The sequence below is a fragment of the Corythoichthys intestinalis genome, chromosome 15 (genome assembly GCF_030265065.1).
Source record: "Corythoichthys intestinalis isolate RoL2023-P3 chromosome 15, ASM3026506v1, whole genome shotgun sequence".
In the NCBI taxonomy this organism is placed as follows: Eukaryota; Metazoa; Chordata; class Actinopteri; order Syngnathiformes; family Syngnathidae; genus Corythoichthys; species Corythoichthys intestinalis.
Window position 1 is genome coordinate 17,754,303 of NC_080409.1, and position 19,788 is coordinate 17,774,090.

The 19,788-nt window shown below is 39.3% G+C and overlaps 1 protein-coding gene across 2 annotated transcripts in view; it reads right to left on the bottom strand.

Annotated features, from left to right (window-relative positions):
• dlgap2a (discs, large (Drosophila) homolog-associated protein 2a) overlaps window positions 1–19,788 on the bottom strand; it is a 290,006-nt gene that overhangs the window by 191,268 nt on the left and 78,950 nt on the right. The window contains exon 1 of one of the 2 annotated variants that reach the window (XM_057860275.1): window positions 3,873–3,907. The exons of the other annotated variant lie outside the window; for it this stretch is intronic. The gene's annotated coding sequence lies outside the window, so the exon portion shown is untranslated. Of the gene's footprint in view, window positions 1–3,872; window positions 3,908–19,788 lie in introns of those variants that run through there. 2 annotated transcript variants of the gene reach the window in all.

Consider the following 19,788-nt stretch of genomic DNA (forward strand, 5'->3'; position numbering starts at 1 on the left):
GCCAAACAAAATGTTCCGCTAAGTCACAACCAGCTCTGACACCTCTTTTTAACTCCAGTTCTCACCTGCGCGAACAGAATACTGCCATGAAAAAAATGAAACTGTTATACAGATAGTACTGTCCTTGCTAAGGGAAAGCTGCTTTCGAGGGATGATTTGGAGAGGGGTCTCAATCATACTGGGGTTACACTAGAAAAACAGAAACTTGTGTGCAAAATATGAATTTGTATATGGAAAGTCATATCAGAATGATTTATTGTTTTTTAGTCTTCTTTTTTCTGTGTGGCTATAAAAACTATTACCTATTGTTTGAAATGTGAGGCCAGCCTTCTGTTAAAAAAGGTATACAAAGGTCAAAATATAGGAAACACAAATCCAAGCACTGTGAATTCATAGGCATAACAAAATTAATATACTGTATATTCATTTGCTACACTGATCTTGAACGTTTTGCCTCATTGTGTTTGGTCTTCGCCATTTCTCTTTCATTAGGTGATGAAATCTAAGCCCAAACAAAAGTACTGACAGATTTAGTGATTGCCTATTTGAAAAAATGGGTCATTCAACAACTAAATAATCTGATAGTGTCCTTAGAGGAGGAAAAAAACACTTCTGGCTGAACATCGATGTTTCATTAAACAGATTAATCAGATCATCAAGTTGCTGAAAATAAAAATGATTCCAAAAGCTGTTTGGCCAAATGTGACACAGCTAGGGAGAAATTAATAGATACGCTGTGTGGATTTAACAGACTGTTTTGAATTCAAAACACACACGCACAAAAATTTCTTTCCCTGGACCTGCTGATGCCCTCTCAAAGATCACGGTCCAAAAATAATGGTGTAACAAAAAGGTGGTGGCAATAACTAATCACAATTGCAGCCAGTTAAAATGGATTCAAGTTGACTCAACCTCTGTCCTGTGTCCTTGTGTGTACCACATTGAGCATGGAGAAAAGAAAGAAGGCCAAAGAACTTTCTGAGGACTTGAGAAGCAAAATTGTGAGGAAGCATGGGCAATCTCAAGGCTACAAGTCCATCTCCAAAGACCTGAATGTTCCTTTGTCTACCGTGTGCAATTTTGTAATAATTGTAAAGCCCATGGCATTGTTGCTAACCTCCCTAGATGTGAACGGAAAAGAAAAATTGATGAGAGATTTCAACGAAAGATTGTGCGGATGTTGGATAAAGAACCTTGACTAACTTCCAAACAAGTTCAAGCAGTCCTGCAGTCCGAGGATACAACAGTGTCAACCCGTACTATCCGTCGGCGTCTGAATGAAAAGGGACTCTATGGTAGGATACTCAGGAAGACCCTACTTCTGACTCGGAGACATAAAAAAGGCAGGCTGGAGTTTGCGAAAACTTACCTGAGAAAGCCAAAAATATTTTGGAAGAATGTTCTCTGGTCAGATGAGACGAAAATAGAGCTTTTTTGGGAAAAGGCATCAACATAGAGTTTACAGGAAAAAAACCGAAGCCTTCAAAGAAAAGAACACTGTCCCCACAGTCAAACGCGGCGGAGGTTCCCTGATGTTTTGGGGTCTCTTTGCTGCCTATGGCACTGGACTGCTTGACCGTGTGGATGGCATTATGAAGTCTGAAGACTACCAACAAATTTTGCAGCATAATGTAGGGCCCAGTGTGAGAAAGCTGGGTCTCCCTCAGAGGTCATGGGTCTTCCAGCAGGACAATGACCCAAAACACACTTCAAAAAGCACTAGAAAATGGTTTGAAAGAAAGCACTGGAGACTTCTAAAGTGGCCAGCAATGAGTCCAGACCTGACCGGAAGCAGCTTTTCGCATTTTTTTGACAGCAAAACAGAGCAAATGTTTTGCTGCAGATGGCGCCTAAACAAAATGTTCCGCTAACTCACAACCAGCTCTGACACCTCTTTTTAACTCCTTTTCTCACCTGCGCGAACAGAATATTGCCATGAAAAAAATGAAAAAATACAAAGTGTTATACAGATAGTACTTGGAAAGAAAAACTGCTTTTCAAGGATGATTTGGAGAGGGGTCTCAATAAAACAGGGTTACACTAGAGAAATTACAGTATCTTGTAAATCAAAAAAGAAACTTGTGTGCAAAATATGAATGTGTAAATGGAAAGTCATATCAGAATGATTTATTGTTTTAGTCTTCTTTTTTCTGTGAGGCTATAAAAACTATTACCTATTGTTTGAAATGGGAGGGCAGCCTTCTATTAAAATATGGTATATAAAGGTCAAAATATAGTAAACCTCACCAATCCGAGCACTGCGAATGCATAGGCATAACAAAATTAATATACTGTATATTCATTTGCTACGCTGATCTTGAATGTTTCGTCTCATTGTGTTGGGTCTTTGCCAATTCTCATTCATTAGGTGATTAAATCTAAGCCAAAACAAAAGTACTGACAGATTTAGTGATTGCCTATTTAAAAAATGGGACATTCAACAACTAAATAATCTGATAGTGTCCTAAGAGGGGGAAAAAACACTTCTGGCTGAACATCAATGTTTCATTAAACAGATTAATCAGATCGTCAAGTTGCTGAAAATAAAAATGATTCCAAAAGCTGTTTGGCCAAATGCGACACAGCTAGGGAGAAATTAATAGGTACGCTGTGTGGATATAACAGACTATTTTGAATTCAACACACATGCACACAAATTTCTTTCCCTGGACCTGCTAATGCTCTCTCAAGGCTTTCGGTCCTGAAATCATGGTGTAACAAAACTAAATGTAGATTGTTTATGCTCCCACAGCAACGAACATGCTTTCTAACATAAACTGACACACACAAACACACATGAATGCAGCTTGAGTATTATATGAACCCTTTCCTTCCTGCTTGCTCGCTGTCTGTCCGTCCCTCACAGGGGGAAGGTCACTGTTATCACGCTCAATTTGATTATGTCTTAATCCAATCAGGCAGAGCACAAGCTTCATTGATTCTAGAGACATAGAACAAAGCTTATTGGGTGTACAGGCACATTGTTGATTCCTGGACAAGGTTAAGTCCAGGGGAAAATATCTTCTATCGTCACTGAGCCATTCACTGAACATGTTTGCTTATTTCCTCGATTCACCCCTGTTGAAGCGAAATGCAAAGTAAGCTGTCAACTCCTGTTGTATTAAAGGGGCATTTCTGCCTACTTCTGTTTAGTGAGATTGTCACTAAGAGCGGACTTCCAAGTGAAATCCCACAATAGCTGCAGAAGATGAAATGCCTGATTGTACCTCGCAATATAATCCATCCAAAAAAGCGAGAGCAGGAGTGAGATGCTGGCTGGAGAGCCAAACAGCAAAGCACACAGGAACAGTTTGCATTTGGAGATGGATGATGAGGCAGCGTGAGCTGCATGAGAAGACCTCAGAATACTGAAGAGCGGGATTCTGGAGCGCTAAGCAGCTTTCTGTCTCTCAAATACATCTGAAGCAATGTGGCAACACACCAGAAAGTATGAGGACTCATAGAAATCGCATGCACATAAAGCTTAATATTTAGTCAGATGAAGCAGAAGCAAATGTGGTTAGTCAGCACTTGGAAGATTTGTCCTTCATCCTTCATACTGCCAATCAGTCAGTTAAAAGCACATTAAGATAGAGGGCTGCTTAGAATTACATTTAGATGACCTGCCCTCGTCTACAACTCACAGTTTAGGTATCGGCTTTGATAACTCAGAAGGACAGCTGTTGAATGTTTAATTTCAACTGAAGCAAAATCAGGGTGACCTTTCTTGATGTGATCCCCCCCCCTGAAATGAAGACAGAGTAACAATGTGCCTGTAGCGACAGGTCCCCACGCATTCCTACACTTTCAAAGCAGCATGGAAGAAGCTGGATGATGACAAGAGTTATTGGGGAATGGCCAGGCCCACTCACCTTCTGGTTCACCACACAGTATGCGCTGCTATTCTAGACAAGGAGCATAGAGAAACGAACTGACATTAAAAGAGGTAGCACCAAACTAAATGGAAGTTTTGTGTATCAGCATCTCTCATCCTGTTTTGCAGGGAAAAATAATAAACAATAAATCCAGCATAAACGACAAGGAAAGCAACAAGATGTTGTAATGTCACGCTGCTTGTAATGTATTTGCAGAGCAACACCCGTGTGTGCCACAATAGAAAGGCAACCACCATGCATAATATGACTATCAGCCACATGCAGCTGCATAAAAGGAGAATAAGATGCAGTGTCAGGCATGAAACAAAAGTGAAAAAAAAAAAAACCAAAAAAACAAAAACGGACATAACATTACTGCAGTTGCCTATTGCTTTATAAAACAGATGTAATCTTTCTGCTGGAAACAAAACGGGCACAAGTGGGGGTGTGAACATTCAAAGCTGGTGCAACATGCACATGTTGACCATTATTTTATGGGCCACAGTGGGAACAAGGACCCACAGTTTGCAGCTTGAAAACTGTGGTGATAATGTCCATCATCAGCTTGGACCAACTATTATCATTCGCAGAAAAATATAGGAAATACACTTCTTCTTTGCTATATACAACAACCAAGTTATGGTCATTTTATTTATCTGGGGCCAGTTCATAAGAGACATTTTCTCATGGAATTTTAGACATTAATTATGTCAAAACTGGCACACCTTCACACACCAAATAACAACGCGCTTGGGGGATGGTGGAAGAAGAAGAAACCTTGAACAGGACCCAGACTCTGTGGGTCATCTGTCTTGGGGTGTCGGGACCAGGGGTCGCGTTAACCGAATATTTTCCGTCGTTGACCGATTTTTTAAAACGGTGACGGAAAAAACTGAAGTCCATCTGTCATTTTGACAGGTTGCAATTCACACCCCAGACCACAGGGTGGCGAGTGAGCATATTAATTAGCTACTGTCTCTCTTGATGCATGACGTCGTTGGCCTTACTCTGAAAAATGTCAAGGCAACTGAGTGTCTGAAGTTTCTTCAAAAAGCCCCAAAACGACAATGGTGTTGATAAAAGAGGTGAAAAAAGAGGGACTGCACAAGCGGGCACGCAATTCAAGTCCATGCGCACCAGGAGGAAAGTGTGACACTGCGTTCCGGCCACAGCAGGTGAACTGTTAATTTCATTGTTCCATATGTAGCCTAGCTACTGGGGCCACAGTCAGCTGTTTTTGTCAGTGCGGAGAAAAAGTTACATATTCATCTGCTTGATGTGTGATGGCACGGTGTGGATTCTCTGTTAAGCTTGTTGGGACAGAATATTAATTTAAAATGAATGAAAACTAAATACTATTGAATATGTTGAAGCGGTATGCAATGTTAAGAGTCTTGTTAGCTCGAATTGCTGTGTCCAGCCGCTGTAGGTCTGAATCTACACCGGAACGCGCGCGGCTCTTAAGTGTCTGTCACGTGACTGTGTCGTAGCCGGTAACGCGCTCGGCCAAATGGACACACAAGTACGGAAGGTGAATTATGCCAAACAAAGGGTCAGCACAATGTCATTATCATCATTTTAAAAATTTAAGTGACGGGTAAAAATAGATTATGACCGGATTTTTATGACCCTGTCAGTCAAAATGACAGACAACGAAAAAGTCTAGTGCAACCTCTCGTTGGGACAGAGGGTAGATAGCGAGAGAAAGCAGGATAGTGGGGTGGAGCAACAGGGGAAGAACAAGAGAGCAATGGGCACAGGATCAAGTGTATCAACTACAGTTATAGTCCCTTGCTGGCAGAACAAAACAACGATGATAGCGCATATAACACTATTGTCCTCAAAGGTAAGTCTGAAGTGAACAGTGCATGTACTTTTAAGCTACTTCGATGATTACAACACAGTGCACAATACCTTTTTTTCGTGGCAGAGTTCTCTGCTTGTAAGGCAATGTAGTGCCACTAAGCAAAGTGAACTCATGATACAATTTGGGATGTTTCCGATTTGATCACGTGATTGTAAATCGGGCAGATTGGGCCATTTTTCAGAGGATCGGAATTGGGTTTTAAGTTATGAAAAAAACTTGGTAACATTTTACAATAAGGGTCCCTTAATTAACATTAGTTAATGCATTCTTCCAAATCCATTTCTGTATCCACTCAAATTGCCTATATATATATATATATATATATATATATATATATATATATATATATATATATATATATATATATATATATATATATATATATATATATATATGTATATATAGTATATACTGTATATATATTTGGCATATACATATTTTTGAAAATCTGGTAAAACCATCCAAAATTGTTCCACAGATTAACTCGCTTCATTGAATTGTTTTAGATAAATATTATTGATATCAATTTGAGTCAGCTTATTGGTCTGATCATTTCCAAATAACATAGTTTCATTCATGTTTAAAGAGTTTTAAACATTTTTTTATATCAATCCATCATTTTGAAAATGATTAATTCAGCGATAATTGTGTTGGGAAACTGATTTCTTTCCAGAGTCAAGTGATGTCACAGGCAAGAAGAATGAACTGATCCCTTACTAATATAAATAATTACACAAATAAATAAAATGATTGATCCTCGGGGGACACCACCTTATTTGGATCAGATCTGATTTGACATTTCACGCAGCGATCTTGAGTTGCTTGACAATTTATTCAAAATACCTTTGTTAAATACTGAGACAATTAGCATTAATGGTAGTGGTGAACAAATCAGTTATTCCTATATGCAGTGGGGAGAACAAGTATTTGATACACTGCCAATGGGTTTTCCCATTGACTGTGTATCAAATACTTGTTCTCCCCACTGTATATGGCGGAAAACACTCAGGTGACTTGAAGTTTCGCTCTGACACCCCCAATTTGGCCAAATTTCAAAATTGTCTGATATGCATGTGTGATAGAGTTTATTTATGGGAAAGAAAAATTTTGAACAGGAGGGCTTTTAAAAAAAAAATTGTTTTTTTAAACAGCGAAACCCTATCTGGAGGTGAGAGCACACGACAACAGAATTACAGACGCCATGACTTTGACGAGGTATTATCGCGTACTTACCTTGTTTCAATCCAAATACTCCAGGTAGCATGTATCACTGAGTGTCAAGACACAGCTGTGAATGGCCAAAGCTGGATTTTTGGGGGATTTTATGGGTGGAACATGGTAATATAACAAGGGTCGCGATGCAGAAATCGCAGACATCAATGAGTGGTCGAGATGTTCTTTTTCATATTTACCCTTTTAAATGTTTTTTTTTTTTCCAAATTTTCTTTGTTTAGATCGGTTATTTATCACCTAACATATTGGAGAAAATGCGACAGTAACAAAAAAAAAACCCAAAAACAATTAAGCGATAGTTATGAGGTAGATATCCGTGACTTTTTTAGACACGATTTTTTTTCATTGCGACGTCATTTGTTTGAAAGTTTAAAATATGCTAGTGAATAATTTTTTTAAAGTCGTTTTTTTGTTAAACGAAATATTAGACATCAATTAATGATTCTAAGCTAAAAATGACAGACATTTTGAATAAGAAATATAATTAATTACCTTTGTTTTATGGCTGGGTTGAAACAAAAGCGGTTGCGCGATGTCTGTAAACGAAGGTTTCCAGGGTAAAACGGACAAATTAAAAATCGTTTGGGGGCTTAATGCGCCATGAATCAGCTATGGCAGTATATAGACATATAGTTCTATCAAACACAAGTTGTTTTGTCTTAAAATACAGCAGTTTCTTTTAAAGAGGAGTGCAAGAGCAGAAACTGTTTTTTCAGTCTTGTCTGTGTTTTCCACTATATGCTGTATTCGCATTTCCAAAATACCCGCCAGAGTTGTTTTTCCTGAAACTTTTGACGAGCACAGCAAAGGCCAAAAATATCTGGGTTGTTTTTGTAATTCATAGGCTAAAAATCTGTTATCAGTGATATCAGTGTTGGGTTAGGGTTAGGTTAGGTTAATGAACACATTAAGAAAAGCGTTTTGGGTTTGGTCTTTGCTATTAAATCCGACCTACACAAACCGTCGATGTGGCAGCTCAATAACGGACTTCTGCAGCCTGAAGAAAATTTAGTAGTTTAATTACCTTCCTTTCCCTACAGTATAATTCCAGAGTCAAAGCAATTGGCACACTCAGCTGGTCATGCCTGTTAAAATCTAAAGCTCTCATAAATTTCTCTGCGTAGGGCTTGTATTGATCTAGGTCACACTGCTTATGCATTGTGGGAACTGTTCTAGCATAATTCTCAACGGCTTTCAACGACAGTTTTAAAAGTTGCTGCTGGCTCTTAATCCTCAGATCAACTTGATAGGTATCATTTTTGCGCCATTATGCACTCATAACTGTGTAAATCTGGTTAAACTGTTTAAAATCTATAAAGATCTTAAACGCCATTTAGTGTCCTCTGGATGGGGAAAAAATAATGAGTGTGGAATTATCTGTCTAAGTGAGAAGGATTTGGAAAAAAAAGTCATTATCAATAGATTTTTAGTGAAAATTACTGACAAGTGTAAACCAATATATGATAAAATATGATACAATGCAATACACAGAGTTTATTAACGAATGGATCCACTTCTAATGGATTGGACGTCTAGTGCCGTCTAGTGCAGCCAATTACTTAATTTTGTACAGGTCTCTTAATGTTTACAATTTGCCAAAACCCCTAATTTAGACAATAGTTACAACTCCATAAAGTTCAATACTAATTACTATATTTTTCCTGATAGTTTGAAATGAATCAAGGAATACCTTGAGAGAGAGTTGCCCTTTTTCCAGCATTAAAATTAACAAATTACACAGAAATAGAGAAAAACATTTTTTCCCCACTATCTAGTTAATGTGGACATTCGTGTTTCTTCTTGGGAAATGTCTCTTTACACTATCAGCTAAAAGTTAGGGAGAAGAACATACTGAATGGAGATGAAGGAGGACATTTGACAGGTTGAAAAGAACAGAAAATAGTCTTTTGTTGAATGTTCAACACAAAGAGGTAATATTTACTGAAATCAACAGCTACAGTGGGGCAAATAAGTATTTAGTCAACCACCAATTGTGCTAGTTCTCCTACCAAATATTAGAGAGGCCTGTAAACCAAAATAGAACTTTTTGGTAGAAACATAGGTTCTCGTGTTTGGAGGAGAAAGAATACTGAATTGCATCTGAAGAACACCATACCCACTGTGAAGCATGGGGGTGGAAACATCATGCTTTGGGCCTGTTTTTCTGCAAAGGGACCAGGACGACTATTCCTGATAAAGGAAAGAATCAATGGGGCCGTGTATCGAGAGATTTTGAGTGAAAATCTCCTTCCAAGATGAGACTTGGCTGGGTTTTTCAGCATTACAATGATCCCAAACACACAGCCAGGGCAACAAAGGAGTGGCTTCGTAAGAAGCATCTCAAGGTCCTGGGGTGGCCTAGCCAGTCTCCAGATCTCAACTCCATAGAAAATCTGTGGAGGGAGTTGAAAGTCCGTGTTGCCCAACGACAGCCCCAAAACATCACTGCTCAAGAGGAGATCTGCATGGAGGAATGGGCCAAAATACCAGCAACAGTGTGTGAAAAGCTTGTGAAGAGCTACCTAAAACGCTTTGCCTCCGTTATTGCCAACAAAGGGTACATAACAAAGTACTGAGATTAACTTTTGGTATTGACCAAATACTTATTTTCCAACTATTTTATTTTTCCAACTACTTATTTAGACCTATGGGTGGAACAATCATGAGGTACAAAAATGAGATATTTTAAATATCAAATCAAATTTCTATACCTTGAACTTGTTCAACCTATTTATTGCCTTCAAAGTTTAGTAGATGGTTAGCAAACTATTAACAACTCATCTTTAAAGTGTGAGTTAATATATTAAGTGTTAACCCTTGCTAAATCCTGTTTTTTTTTCTCATGGAACCTGCAGATGCATGTGTTGACTTGCAGCCATCTTTTTTTTTTTTTCCAAAAAGAAATGTAAAAATTCTGAATTCGTCTCAAAATCATGAAATTCTAGGTGTATCAATTGTGATACATTTGGCAATAAAGGGTTATGAAATGAAGAGTAGTTGCAACTTCAGAATAACATCCCAATAACAGAAATAAATCATCAACTAATACTTAATACGTCATTAGTAAGTTATGAATAGCTTGTCAATACTATATCTCTAATTTATAAGGTGTAGTTATAAATCATTGACGTACAGCTTACAAGCCCTTTATTACTCATAAACCATCAGTTTATTTATGATATATTAACGATCTATATGGCATCATTATAAATGCTTAACAAAATGTTAACAAACACTTGACAAATCAAGAATAAATCATTTATTAACAGTTTACTAATGATTTATTAACGAGTTATAACATAGTTACTCTAAAGTGTTACTTTTTAAAGTACTACATAGTACAGCAATATGGGATGAGATTCATAATGCAAATATGACTGATTTTGAGCTGCCCAACAACTTCTCCCATGACCTCACAAAAACTATGACGCAAGAAGTTTAAGGACAATTCAGGACAAGATCAAGAAAAGGGTATGAATCTCACTGTCAAAACAATTGAGGTATAAAATAAAGGGTGGTGTGTAAAAGGGAAATTGCAGATGAAGGACACAAAGTTCACTGATGACAGGTGATTTAAACTTAACAGTAATAAAACCTGCACCAGCTCTTTAAACCATAGTAATTTACTATCCGTGCTTGTGTAAACAACCTTAAAGCAAATCTTGCTGCTGATTACTTGTTGGCTGTGCAGTAAACTAACACGTGGAAATTCATGAGGGTCTATGGTGTCCCCTGGCATCATAACATCTCTAAACAAAATATACAACGGGATCAAGCCTTGATATTATAATGTGTTCATCCATAATTAAGTGCTTCATTTCCATATTACCAGTACTTGCTTGCACCTTCCCTGTTAGCTGAGCTCTCTTGCAAAAACATCTGCTTCAAAAGACGTGTGAGAGACAGAGATGCTAATAAGCAGTGTTTAGCAGTAGCAACACTACAACACGCCATCACTAGTTTAAAATCCCTTATATTTCTAAGTAGTTCGGTTGTAATGTTGTGGTGTTCAAAATAGGAAGGTCACCTGTTCCGATTGTGTTTTTTGTTTTGTTAAATAATGTTCAGCGCAATCAATACTCCACGCAATAGTGGAAAAGGTTTGAAAACAAGAACTACTTTACTGACAAAAGTCTTTGTTATACTGAGTCAGCAGAGTGCATTATCAAATGCTATTTGATAATTTTGTTGAACTGTTGGTAAGTATTTTTGGTCGTTTGTGGCATGGTTGACATCAGACGTTTTTATTCATATAAACCTCTCCTGAGGCGATAATATATGACACACTGTTATGATATATTCATTTTGCATATTATTTCAACAGATTATTCATTTGAAATTGTCTTAATGAACTATTATCCGTATAGTGGTATTAGCAAAATACTCTATGTATGGAACTAGTTATACAAATGTTGGGATGTCCCAGTCCGATCAATCGGAAATCGGGCCGATTGCGCCGTTTTACAGACGATCGGAATCGGGTGAAAAGGATTGGGTTTTTAATTAAAAAAATATATTTTGCTTTTCTGCTTCATGTTCATACAGCCTATCACTCTCCCGACTGCTGCTTTTCTTGGTAATCAGTGCAGCTGGCGTTTGGTACTTAAAGTTAACGATGATTGACAGGTTTGTAGCTTTGATCTGGCGAATGAAGGCTTTGCAGCATGGGCATCAAAATGTAAGTGAATTAGAGTGTACTCACTAATATGAATTATATGAATAACATGGAGAGTGATTAAAGTATAAAGTTAAAGGTAATGCAATGAAAAATGTGGGTGCCCCCTACTTTTTGTGTTGGTGCACCTTAAGAAAAAAGTTAGGTGCACTATTGTAGCCAATGCAAGTGTGGAGCCTTGGCAATATATGTCGGAATGTTAATTTTTTTCAATATCGTACGGCCTAATTTATAGATATTTTTAATTTTTAAGGTCTAAAAGGAAAAAAAAATGTCAGGTTTGCGGGTAGGCACGTGTTGTGTAGACCCAAATGCAGGGAACGGGAGGCGAGGCAGATAGACAGTGCAAAAATAATTTAATTAAGGCAAGCAAAAAACAAAGTACCAACAAATAATGTGGAGATCCCAAAAACACTGCAGCAAACAAAACACAGGTTACTAACAAAAGGCTGGGTATCAAAAACTTACTGAGGGGTACACGAGGGCTTGGAGAAAACTGACGAGAAGAGGTTCGGACGTGCACATGGAGATTGACAATGACGCAACAAGGAGTGGAAAGAAACTGGGAGCTTATATACACACAGGCTAGGGGTAACGAGACAATGAGGAACAAATGGGTGACACAGGAGGACGCAGGTTGGAAGATACACTAGGAGCTGGCACAACAGGTGAAATCAATGGGCAATCACAGGGACACACTAGGAGGGAACCAACACATAACCTAACAAAAAATAATAAATACAATACAGAAATACAATGATATTGCCAAAAGATAAAAAAAAAAAAGAGGGTTATCTCTACATAGTACAAATTTAATTCATTCCAGGACCTTGTTTGTAGGTCGAAATGGTCGTGTGTCGAGCAGGATTTTCCCATAAGAATACATTATAATTCCTTTAATTCGTTCCACACCCCGAAAACCTACATTAAACCCTTAATAAATACAGCTGATACTATTGCAAATAGCAATTGCACTGAGCAAAACAAATACATTCTAAATAAAAATCTGAATAATAATATAAATAATAGTAAAAATAATCAAAATACCTGTAATAATGTAACAAATCGGGTTCTAATTTGGCGGATGTGTTTTGCGTGGTGTACCTGAACGCACCACGAACAGTGACAATAAATACTCTGAATCTGAATCTGGCGGACAGTAGACATGTTTTGTTGCACAAGTTCTGAAATAAATGAATAAAAACCTAAAAAAGCTGGCGATTTCTTTGGTGATGTTACCACAATAATAATTTTCACCTTAACTTATAAAGACTGGCCAACGAAGGTTGGAGGAGGACCGTTGAGTTCGTAAACATTCTCATTGTAAACATTGTCGAGCCAGTTCACGGACGCGAACACCATGATCATATTTTTCTGTCATTTCCATCTTCATTTCAATGGTAAGCGTCACCTTTTTCCTTTTTTTTCGCCACATGTACTAACATTCTTGAAACCCATGTTGATTTCTCTCAAAATCAGCCGTGTGTCCGTCTTGCTGGAAAAGAAACTGCGGCGCTGTCACAAATCGTCATATTTCAAGCATGTCGGATGTATGTAAGATTCGGATGTATAAACAAATGGCGAGTCAAATTTTACGTCGGATATCAAAAAAATCCTGTGTTAAAGTGATCGTATGTCGAGGTACCATTGTATGTTTCATACGCCACAACACTCCCGGAAAAAGCGGAAGAGGAAGTAATGTAAAAAGTACAGTACTGTAACATGTTTGGAACTTTTATTCAAATTAAAAAAAACAAAACTTTTTTTTTGTATCTCATCGGGACTTGGCATCGGCCGATTCTCAAAATCAGGTGAATCAGAATTGGCCTCAGGTGCACAGATATGCGATCGGGTTATCCCTAATACAAATGGATTAAAAGCTACAAAAAAGTTTATGAAGACAAATCTTTTTAAAGTTTGAATGGATAGACGATATACAAAATTCATATATTAAAAATGTCAATTTCTGTAAAGTGTGTCAAAATAGTTTCTATTTTGGAGAAATAGTGTTCATTTTCAGTAATGGTTACATAAAATCTTGACTTTCAAGTCAGAAGAGAATTTAAAAAAAATTATTGATGGGTGGTTTAATGTGATTTTGATGAATTTGATTGGACCACAGGCAGTCAGATAGAAAGATTGAACTGGACATCAAACCCTCTTGACCATTTTAGGTGTCAATTCATTAAATGCATGAGTGAAATCATTATTAGTTATTAAATCATTCCATGCAGTTATTGCTTGGTTTAGTGGGCAGGGGGGCACACAGACTGATGGTAATGGAGCTCATGTACATGAGATCCACTGACACATTTACGTCACTTGTGGTTATCACTAGCTCATTAAATGAGGGTGCCTGCTGTGTGGTATGTTGCCACATCGGCCAAGCGCAATGACAATGCTTGAGTCATGCGTGAATCACAATTAAAGGGAATCAGAGGGGCAGCTTTGATTGATGGTGAATAGAGTCTGCTCTGTTCATGCCAACAGCAACAGTAAGGCCTTGTTCAGACTGGCAGTCAAAATCAGATTTTTAGCCCATGCAGATTGTAACTGGATGGCTTTTTTGTATGGTCACAAAGCATAGAATTTTTTATGAGATGGATTGAAACCACATACGGGAGGTAGTTTCATATCCGATATGGCCAAGATGCTTCTCAGTCCGAACAGCAAAGGTGGGTTTTGACTGTACGTGATTTCACTCTACGCTGGACGATGCCTTCGTTGCGACAGCAACCTGTCAGATGGGTCAATATTTGGCCCAGTCAGAACAAGCCCAATCCGATATGGACATTTGTTAAAAATAGTGTGAACAGTAAGCCCTAAAAATCAGATTTGAGGAGGAAACCAATTGGAATCGGATGCAGTATGACGGCCGTCTGAATGTAGCTTTACTGCACCCTGATACAAATATGCTACACATTTTTTCTTGCTCACTGATGGAGAGGTGGTAATTAGACAGCACATTATTAGTAGTGGTAATAAAAGCATGCTAATTAAGACAATATTAAAAGGGAGGCACATAATGTGACTTTCCTGTTCCAAAAATAGATATAATGCAGACACACCCCTCCACACATGCTGTACACACACAATCATGTTCTGTAAATACTATATATTTACTCAGCTTCAGTAGGGAGAACCACCAGCGAAACACTCACTCTCACAACTCTCATCTATGTGGACAATCACCGATTTCAGTTTACCTTCCTCATGACTGGCACAATCCATCAACAAGCCCCTCTGCGTGTGTGTATATCAGTGCACGTGTGTGAGTTCAGCCTCCCCACGGAGCTGATTTAGCACTTCTCAAAGGAGACGCTGTATCGAACGAGGGCCTGGAGGAGAGCTCATCAGGCTGGCAGTGTAAGCCTTTCCGGCCTCTTCGGGGGCTAATTACAGTGCCCCGTCAAACTATACAGACTGACACACACATTCACAAACACACACAGGTTTGCTACTATTTGTACGATGGCATCATTTTTTAAAACTCTTAAAACTACATGTGCACCATCACAGTGAATTATTTTATATTATTAGGGATGTAATCTCAAGACACAAAGAAGCAAAAGAAGAAAGACACAAGGTGAGAGAAGAAATTTTTTTTAAATTGTGAAGGGGATGACAATTGGCCTGCCCATCCATTATTTTGGAAAGTATACGGCACAATCAAATATTTAATGCACTACCTATGTCGGGAAATGAGTTTTTAAAATGGCTATTCAGAATATGACTCGACTGTTATGTCAAATTTTAAATAATAATTACCACACTCATGACTTGGCAGCTAATTTGCCAACAACTAAAAGGTAAGAAATCTTTGAGTGTTCTTGGATACCATTAGTGGACTTCTATTTCGGCCTTCAGTAGTGATTTTCCTGACTTAACACAAATCTTTATTATTTCAACTATCATGAAGCAATTACAGAAATCATCAATACTACATTACTAAACACCAACAACAACAACATAAATTTGAATTTAAAAGTGTTCAACTGTGTCATGAACATTACCCGGAGCAATTCCGAATCAATATACAGTGGTACCTCTACATACGATCGCTTCGACACACGAACTTTTCGACATCCGACGTAAAATTTGACTCGCCATTTGTTTCTACATCCGACGACATGCTCGAAATACGACGACGATGGCAGCACCGCAGACGAATGCACGGCGGATTTTCTTGTGTGACAAATCAACACAGGTTTCAGAAAAGGTTGGTACAGGTGGTGAAACAAGGAAAAAGTTGATGCTTACCTTCAAAATGAAGATGCAAATGACAGAAAAATATGAGTGTGGGGTGGGCATCCGTGAAATGGCTCAACAATACATCTCCACGGTCCTCCTCCGACCATCGTTCGCCAGTCTTTATAAGTTAAGCTGTGGTAACATCTCCAAAGAAATCGCCAGCTTCGCCACGTTTTCATCATTTCTTTCACAACTTATTCAACACAAAACGCCTGCTGTCTGCCGCAATTGATGGTGTTCTCAAGAGAACATTCAAAGTGAAAGTGAAACTCAAGCTCACCGGTCCTTCTCTGGCACGTCAGCCCCGCGGTGCGTTCAGGTACACAAAAAAACGTCCGCCTTATTAGAACCCAATTCGTTACACTATTACAGGAATTCTTCTTCTTCTTTTTATTATATTATTCCAATTTTGATTTATAATTTATTTGTTTTGCTACGTGTAATTGCCATTTGTAATAGCACCAGCAGTATTTTTTAAGGATTTAGTGCAGGTTTTTGGGCTGTGGAAGGAATTAATGGAATTATAATGTATTCCTATGGGAAAATCCTGCTCGACATACGACCATTTCGACTTACAAACAAGGTCCTGGAACGGATTAACTTCGTATGTAGAGGTACCACTGTATATAAAATATATAGATGGTGCAATGATCTACTTATCGAGTGTATAAATGTGGCCCTCAAACATGTTGTTGAGTTTCCTTTTGCCCTTTCTCTAACTCTGCTTTAAATATTATGTAAATTGTAGTACTTTCTCAAGCAACCATGTTTCTTGCAGGATTTACACAAAATAGTTATAGCAAAGCAAATCCATTCTGGTAATGGCACAAATGGACTAAACACCCTTCCCCAAAGCAACTGTTTTAAAACACTGATGGAGATGTGAATTATACTTGAATTTTTGAGCATGAATGTAAGCAATTTGGGGGTGCACATAATATTCGAGTACAAAAAGAAATTGTGTGGGTGCGTATAATACAGAAGTATGTAATTTACACAAGAAATTGCAGTACATACTGTAAGGCAGTGGTCCCCAACCTTTTTCCACCTCTTTCCACCTGTCCTGTTCATCTGCTTGACACGGAGAATGAGAATCTGAGTGTCCTATTGATGCTACAGTTTTAATGTATCACGTGGGAGTATGAAAAACTCCCATTGTGATGATTATTCATTGTGTTTCGTTTATGAGAAGAAAGCAGCGAGCGGGAAGGGGTCATGGGGGTATAAAAAAAGGAATTAGAAAAGGAGAGAGAGACAGAAGAGAAAAAACAAACAACAACAAGAAATACATTCAGCACCTAAACCAACTGCGAATATAGGAATATATATATCAGTTGTATATCCGGTTGACACCATGTGGGGGGCCTGATGACCAAGGAGAAAAAGGAGGGGGGGGGGGTGTGAGAAAGAGATGTGATTAGGCAATGCGAGGTGTAGAACCCAGTAATGTGTGAATCTCTTGTAAATGCAGATATGGTGACATCCTATTTTATGATGCCTGATCACTAATCCTGGCACCTATAGTTTCTCTACCTGAGTTTAATTGTGCTCAGTCATGTGTGAATACAGTCAGACGTGTGATAGTCGTACAGACAAGTGGGAATTCTGCGTGGGGGCCACAGCCCCTCCCCAGGCAATCAGGGAGTTTGAGCCAGCCCATCCCTCTTCCCGAAGCTCCAGCAAGGGGGCCGCTGTCATCCCCCGGGATCCAAGGTGGTCTCCCGGAGCATCTGCATCCCCATTAACCGGCCTTCAGGGATGGGATGAAGAGACACGGCACCACTCCCCACGCCCACTCCCACCTCCGTGGCGCATTTGCTACCGGGCCGCACAGAAATAATAATTTATTAACGACCGCATTGTGGCCGAATTAACCCTGTGCCCCTGCTTAACACACCAATATCCCTGTCTCCTCTAGATATAATACTACAGGATAGATTAGAATGTCTTCATAGAAATCCATTGATTGGACTGCTAGCAGTACATTTTGTTTGTGTATATAATATGTGCGCTTGACCTCAATAATAACGTATTACTAGGCTGCGGGCGCAGCACATTTGTTCCCGGAAATAATTAGCCCCCACATGAGCGACGATGACTGGAAAACATACGTCTTTGGAGATATTTTATATGGCGAAAAGGGCATCTGACGAGCCTACAACCTCGAAGAACCACGAACTGCGAAGGAGTGGATTCATGAGCTGTTTGTGAATAAACCGAGTGATTCGAGCATGTCTGTGCAACAGGAGGATCAGCTTGTAGAGATCGCAAATGACGGCGACCTTATTAAACGTACATTTGAGACAACAACTCTACCGAGGTTCTGGATTAAAGTCATTCCGGAATATCCTGACATCGCTACGAGAGCATTAAAAACCTTGCTACGATTTCCAACATCGTATCTTTGTGAAGCGGGCTTCACAATTAATGCTTAACGACAAGGCAAAGTCGTTAATGGTGAGAGCGTGTGCAATTGTTGTGTGCAGCTAACATGGGAGGATGTATCCGAGGAAAACTTTTCTACATGTCCTTCCATGATCAAACGTAAGTTGATATTCCTTTCTTTCAAGAAAGTTTGTAGTGTTTACTTTGGAATCGCGGCATTTGCGCATTTTGCGGCTATGTTTAACATTACGCGCATGCGCAGAACCGCATCGTTGCAATTTTTGATGGGTTGCAAAATTTGTCAGAACACCGGTCCGTGAAAAAAAGATCCAAATAACACGGTCCGTGGTGCATAAAAGGTTGGGGACCCCTGCCCCAACCTACTAGGCCCAAAGCAGGACGGGGTTCCCAATCCAGAGTGGGTGACACCCCGCCGACCCGCGGCCAGCCACCCGCGCGGGAGCCCAAGGAGGATACCCGAGAAGAAGAGGGAAGGTGGAAGCTGGAGAGTGCCGAGAAGCCACTGCAGGTTGGCGTGGGACCAGAGCCCTGACCCCCGCAACCAGCATCCAGGCGAAGAGGAGGCCACGCCCCGAGAGCCATGCCATAGAGAGAAAGTGTGAGACCCACCTACCGCCCTATTACTACTGTACTGTGGCTGCCAAGTCCCCGACTGGCAGCAGTTACCCAGCACTGTGATGGGATTGTGTGAGGAGGGTAGTGCAGTTCATGTGGAGACTGAGTTCTATCGCTTTTCACTTTCTGTCCCTATCAAGCAGCGGGTGCTGTTGAGCACCTCCACCGTCACAAAGCACTCAGGCTGACATACTTTTAGCTTCATTGATAGATCAGCATCCTGAACTGATCCCCAAATACTGCATGTTGTTTTTAGGCTTTAATGCCATTTTAGTAAAATTCCAATCTGGCTAATTTATGCCAGATGTATTTAACTCCCTTTATTTATATTCCAGGATTCTCTTGCTTGAGATGAATTTTTTATTGCATCAAGGGAAGTAGCCTTTTACTTACGGATAGACGGGGAGTATTTTATGAATTCACGTCAGCCACCCAGGGTTGTAGAACAAGTTACTATGGGAACACTAAAAGCTGCTGCTTTTATAGGTATTAGGGCTCTAAAAATGGGTTCAGGGGAGTAAATAGTTTAGAAGGCTCTTACTAAGTGTAGAAGAAGCCGGGTGTGCTTCACTATAAAGCAGGGATGTAAACGCAAACTGTTCAGTGCCATTCAGCTAGTAGAATAAGTGGAGCCATCATGTATGGTGTGCCACCTGTCCATTGAGGAAAAAAAATACTTGCATGCGTGCCTGTGAGGCTCGTGATGCCTGAAGAGGGCATATCCTATTATGGGGGAACTTTACAACATTGCTTATGGGAATATTGCAGCTGCTAAAGGCTTTATGTTGTGCTTGCAAATTTCAACTCTGTACAATTAATTTACTTGGAATACGGAATGCAGGTGACTTCAACACACAAACCAGCTC